A 6243-nucleotide genomic window follows, 5' to 3' on the forward strand; every position below is an offset into this window, starting at 1 on the left:
GGATTGTCTTGCAGAGCTTCTGGTCACCTCTTCTCAGGCTGGTCGTCAAGAAGGTTTCCAAGAGGGCCTTCAATTTGATGAAGCAAAAAAGACCTCTTGAGTAATTTTCCTTGCACGGCCAAGATACCGCCTAAATCTTTACTGAGAAGACGAAGGCTTTTGATAATTTGAAGTTCCTAATTGAAGATTAAACAACAGAGCTTGCAGAGAAGGAGGATGGCGTTGACCAGTTGAAGGCATTCCTTGCAACTGGTCACGAAGATAACAAGGAAGATCAAGAAGATGCGAATGGGGAAGATGAAGATCCACCATTGTAATTTTATCATTCTTGTAACCGCCGTCTTCTTATCTTTCTTGTAATCGTTGTATGACTTTGTAATCCCATTCGACTTATATATAAGAGGTTTTTCCTTCACACTTTGTCTTGTGTATATAATATAAGTGTTTAATTGTAGGATCATAAAGGATTACATGTATTTTTACTAAGGACCTGCAGATCAAGTCTGGTACGCGGACCAGGAGGAGTTTGTTGCTCAGTAATTGTAGACCAATTTAGACAAATTTTTTTAACAAGGAAGGCTGTTGGTGCATAATGTCAGTAGTTCAGTATCTCGTGTTTTGTATGTGTCTGTAATCGTGTTAGATTATTTGTTATGGTTTTGAATATTGTTTTACACAAGTTCGCCTGGGATGTAGGCGAACTTGGATATAAGCGAAGTTATGACAACTTCGCATAGTATGTTAGGCGAAGTTGTCGAGGTTATATAAACCTCACTTCGGCTTATCTCATGGGTAATCTTAAGACGAACGTGTATTGGTGATTATTGATATCACGTGTTGAAGTGTTGCAATACAATCGTGTTTATTAGTATTGTGACGTGTGTTTGTTTATCGGTTCAACGTATTATTTATCTTACGCTCGTATCGTATTACGTGGGGATTCCGCACCCTCGTGTTACGAGATACTCCTGTGTAGATCCGGCTGGGAACCTACAATTAGTATCAGAGCGTTTGCTCGTGATTGTGTGGTTCGGGATTATCACACGGGTGTTAAGATTGTTCCGTTCGACTATTCGCGGAACGAGTTTACGTTGAAATACTTAGTTTTTGTGTCTTGCCCATCTCCCACCATCAAATATACCCCAAAACACCTTCGCATACCTCGCAATACATCCAATTAAAACCTGCAAAACCTCGTGTTCATCAGGCGAAGTTGCCGTCATCTTACGTAGGGTTTAAGCGAACTTATAAGGTTTAAGCGAAGTTGTCAACAAGCGAAGTTAAGAACAAGTGAAGTTAAGAACAAGCGAAGTTGTTTTAACTTCTCTATCTGATCACTGTTTAAAAAAAATAAAAAATAATACTTTCTTTGTATTTCGAGTTGTGTTTCTCTCAACTATGACTTCAATAAACATTACAGAACTAGTAAAAATGGAGGTTGAAGCCGGTTCAGCAACTAAAGCTCCAAAAATGCTCAAGGGTACCGATTTCGTTGCATGGAAAGATCGGTTTGAACAATATGTGAAGTATCAAGATGCTAAAATGTGGGTTTGCATTCAAGACGGATACATTCCACCAACATCCTTGTTTGAAGGTCGTGAACAAATTAAGAAGTACTGTAAGATGGAAGAGGAGGAAAAGAAAATGTATGAGGCAGAGAGTAAAGCTCATGCAGCAATAACAATGGATCTTCCACAAGAGATTCTTCATACCTTTAAGAAGTACAAAACTGCTAGAGAGCTATGGGAAGCACTAGAAAATAGATATGAAGGTAATGTGGGGATACGTGCTTCCAAGACAAAGCTGCTAAAAACCCAATTCTCTGTATTCAAGTATTTGAAAAATGAATCACTTGACGATAGCATCACAAGATATTATCACTTGATGACCGAACTAAGTAATTACTCCGTTGAATACAAGGAAGAAGAGATAGTAGAGAAACTTCTTGATGCTCTTCCACCGAAATGGGAAATGTACACGGTTCTGATGAGAGAGGATAAAGACTTTGCCAAGATTGATTTGGAAACAGCAGTCAATAAGTTACGAAATTTTGAACTTAACATGGTTTGGAAGGAGACACCAACTGATCAGGTTCAGGATCTGGGAATGTATGGTGCGAAAGTCACTCCAAGCTCAAGTTCAAAATCAGAATCCTCTGCCTACTACTCAAATGGAGAATCAAACTCAAACTCAACTCGTGATGGTCATATGATTCTCAATATGGATAGCGACGTATCTTTCGTAGCTGGAGGTAGTAATTCTTCAAAACCTCAAGCCACAACTGGAAATTTCTCGTCAAATGTTCCAAGCTACAACTACTCATAGATGCCCATGAGTGTTAAATCAGCTGAACATCAGTTTGCTCTATATGCATCCTTCATTGCATATTATGAGAACTACATCAAAGGTAAAATTGTCGACCCTGCAACTTTGGATGAAGACTATGATCAGATTGATGCTAATGATTTGGAAGAGATGCACCTGCAGTGGCAGATGGATATGATAGTAAGAAGGGTAAAGAGATTCATGAAGAAAACGGGTAGAAAGTTCGTTGGAGAAAGACCAGGGTTTGATAAATCAAAGGTTTGATGTTACAACTGTCAACAAAATGGTCACTTTGCTAAGAAATGTACAAAAGAGAGAGTCGAACGAAGTCAGAACAGGCCTGCACAACAGAATGGGGGAGGTAGTGAGAATAGGCTATGGTATCTAGACAGAATGGTGGATACAACTGGAATATACAAGTTGAGGAAGTATTCGAACAGGCTAATTTGGTAAACATCGATACTGGAGGAAGTGAGAGGGAGACGGGAGAAAATCAAGCATATATGGCAGAAGTTAATGATCAGCTCTCTGAGGTACGTTCTGAACTTCATTGTGTACAATGTGAAAATCTGTCTGAACAATTGAAAACAATAACTGATCAGTTTGTTAGTTTGGACACACAATTTAAAACGTTAAAAGAAGATCATCACTATACTAAAACTAGAGAAAACAGTTACTCGGTAAAAATAAAAGCTAGTGAAAAGGATATCAGAATCTTAAAGCCAGTCTAGCTGAAACAATACAAGTAATTGATCTTAGTTATGAAGTGTTAGAAGAAAAAAACAAACTAATTGCTGAAAAAGATAAACAGATAGCTGATTATCAGGTAAAAGTGGTGGAACTAAACAGAAAAATTGAACAATTTAGATATAATTCAGCAATGCTAGATCACATCATAAGTGTTCAACGTTCCCCAGTTAACAAAGGGGGAATTGAATTTTCTGAAGTTCCGCCACCGTATAACAATAACTATACTTATAATCCTAGTAATCAGCAATCTGCTAATGTTGAGATTAGTCAGACAGTTCCAGTCAAAATTTCGACTAAAGAACCTGAAGTTGATAAGGGCGAAACGAGTAAGTCAATTTCTAAAGTTGAGATTTCTGTCTCTAGCTCTGTCTCATCAAATTTGGACAAGTCATCCGAATCGAGTGAGATAAAAGAAGAGGTAGTGTTACTAAAATGTGGGGAAGAATATAAGCCAGATGAAAAGAATTCCTCCCTAAACCCGTTCGTCCCTCCATATGTTAGACAAACGGGTAGTAATGCAACTTCGACATCTGCAACAACTGTTGAGACGAAAGTTCAAAACAGAAGTTGTTTCAGATGCAACAAAGTAGGACACCTTATTGCTGATTGTCCTCTAAAACAGAGAAAATTTAGAGGTATGAGGCCTCCGAAAACTGGGAATAAAACGAATATTAAGTATGATACTAGTAAGAATGCGAACACACCAAATTTCAGACATTGGACTAATCCAAGATTTCAAAGAAATCGGTCTCATTTTTTCCAAGTTAACTACCAAAACCAACAATTATAATTCAGTTAATTCACTAAGGTTTGGATGGCCTCATGGACAATCCTCTAGAAGGTTTCCTTTCAGAACTTACAGAAATCATCCTCAAACTGACTTTGGGCAACCAAAGTACTGGATGCCGGTCAACAGATTTAATCGACCCAAGACCAGTAGGTCTTGGGTCCCCAGATTTTAATCTATTTCTTTAATTGTGCAGGAACAGTCAAACAGGGCTGTAAACAATATGTGGGTTGTTGACAGTGGCTGTTTCCGGCACATGACTGGTAACAAGAAATTGTTACGTGACTGGAAATCTGTTCAAGGAGGAAGGGTTAGTTTCGCTGGAGAGAGTGGAGGTAGAACCAGTGGTATTGGAACTGTGACTAATGGAAGAATGAAGTTAAAGAAGGTGAATTTTGTGGAAGAGTTGAAGCATAACTTGTTGAGTGTGTCTCAGATTTGTGACAAAGAATACACGGTGCATTTTACTAAAAATGAGGCAATTGTTCTTTATCCTGGTTTCAAGATACCAGAGGCCTGGGTGGTGATGAAAGCTCCAAGAGAAAAGAACACGTATGTGATGGATATGAGGTCCACTGAAATGACAACAGAAGAGTCATGTCTTCTGTCATAAGCAACTGAGTCGGATTCAGAGTTATGGCATCGAAGAATGGGACATATACATCTTTACAAAATGAATTACATTGTAAAGAACGGGCTGGTGCTTGGAGTTCCCTTGAAGAATTTTAACTTTGAAGATCAATGCTTGTCATGCAAGAATGGAAAGCAACACAAAAAACCTCATCACTCCAAGAAGGTTAACTCAATTGTCAGTACTCTAGACCTACTTCACATGGATCTCTTTGGTCCCGTGAATGTAAAGAGTCTAGGTGGAACGTCATACTGCTTGGTTGTAACCGATGATTACTCTCGATACTCTTGGGTATACTTTCTGAAGGCAAAAGATGAGACAGTTCAGTTGGTAATTAACTTGATTACCAAGGTTGAAAATATTGTTAGGAGAAAGGTTAAGTACATCAGGAGTGATAATGGTACAGAGTTCAAGAACTATCAGATGGAGATGTTCTGCTTACAGAAAGGGATAGAACATCAGTACAGCGCCCCGCATACTCCGCAACAAAATGGGGTAGCTGAGAAAAAGAATAGAACGCTAATCGAAGGAGCCAGAACCATGCTGGCAGATGCTAAACTTCCCGTGATGTTCTGGGCTGAGGCTGTTGCCACAGCTTGTTATATCCTTAATCGTGTTTTAACTGTTAAAAGATTAAATAAAACTTGTTATGAACTTATGCATGGTAGAAAGCCAAACTTGAATGGTCTCTAACCTTTCGGGTCCCCATGTTCGATATTAAAGACAAACTCAAAATTTGGTGAGATAGCCGACGAAGGTATTTTAGTCGGATATGTTGTTGGGACACCCAACAGAAGAGTCTTTAATTTATCGAACAGCAAGGTTGAGGTGGTATGTAACACTGACATTACTAGTTACAAATCACCAAGGCCTAGCATGGGACCCGCTGAAGCTTTCGACTATGATAAACTGTTCAAATCTTTTAATGTGCCTTACTTGGATTTTGCAGAAGTTGATGAGAAACTTGCTTCACAGATTTTGTATGACGAGGAGGAAAATATTGTGCAAAGTCCGTAATACGATGAAAGTCAACCTACCTTGTCAAGTGCCGTTGATACTCCTGCTGCCTCTACTGAAGAAGAATTCTTCAATCCATTTCACACTCAACATCAATCTCACACTGATGAACTCTCTTCAAATTTATAAAACAATCTGGAAGTCGGTCCGGTTCAGACTACTGGAATTCACAAAAATCACCCTTTGGAGAACGTGATAGGTAATCTGTCTGACGGTGTTCGAACAAGAAGAAGTTTGGATGAACACACATGTGTTTACGCAAGCATTAAAGACACGGGTATCATAAACGAATGCTTGTACACCTGCTTCATCAGCCATATTGAACCGAAGAATTATCAAATGGCTCTAAAAGATAGCTAGTGGGTTGAAGCCATGCAAGAAGAATTAGCACACTTTGAGAAGATGGAAATTAGTTGAAAAACCTCAGAATGTAAATGCTATCGGTACAAAGTGGGTTTTTAAATGTAATAGAGATGAGAAAGGGATAATCATACGAAACAAGGCAAGATTGGTAGTAAAAGGGTTTAATCAGCAAGAAGGAATCGACTACAACGAAGTGTTCGCTCCTGTGGCAAGATTGGAGGCAATTCGACTGTTTTTGGCATTTGCTGCACACAAAAAGATGAAAGTGTTCCAGTTAGATGTGAAAAGTGCCTTTCTTAATGGTAAAGTCGATGAGGTGGTGTATGTTGAACAACCTCCGGGTTTTCCTGACCCAGATTTTCCTGATCAT

This window comes from Bidens hawaiensis, unplaced genomic scaffold (genome assembly GCF_021521415.1).
Source record: "Bidens hawaiensis isolate Kalapana, Puna unplaced genomic scaffold, B.hawaiensis_p1.1 tig00027239_1, whole genome shotgun sequence".
Taxonomy (NCBI): domain Eukaryota; kingdom Viridiplantae; phylum Streptophyta; class Magnoliopsida; order Asterales; family Asteraceae; genus Bidens; species Bidens hawaiensis.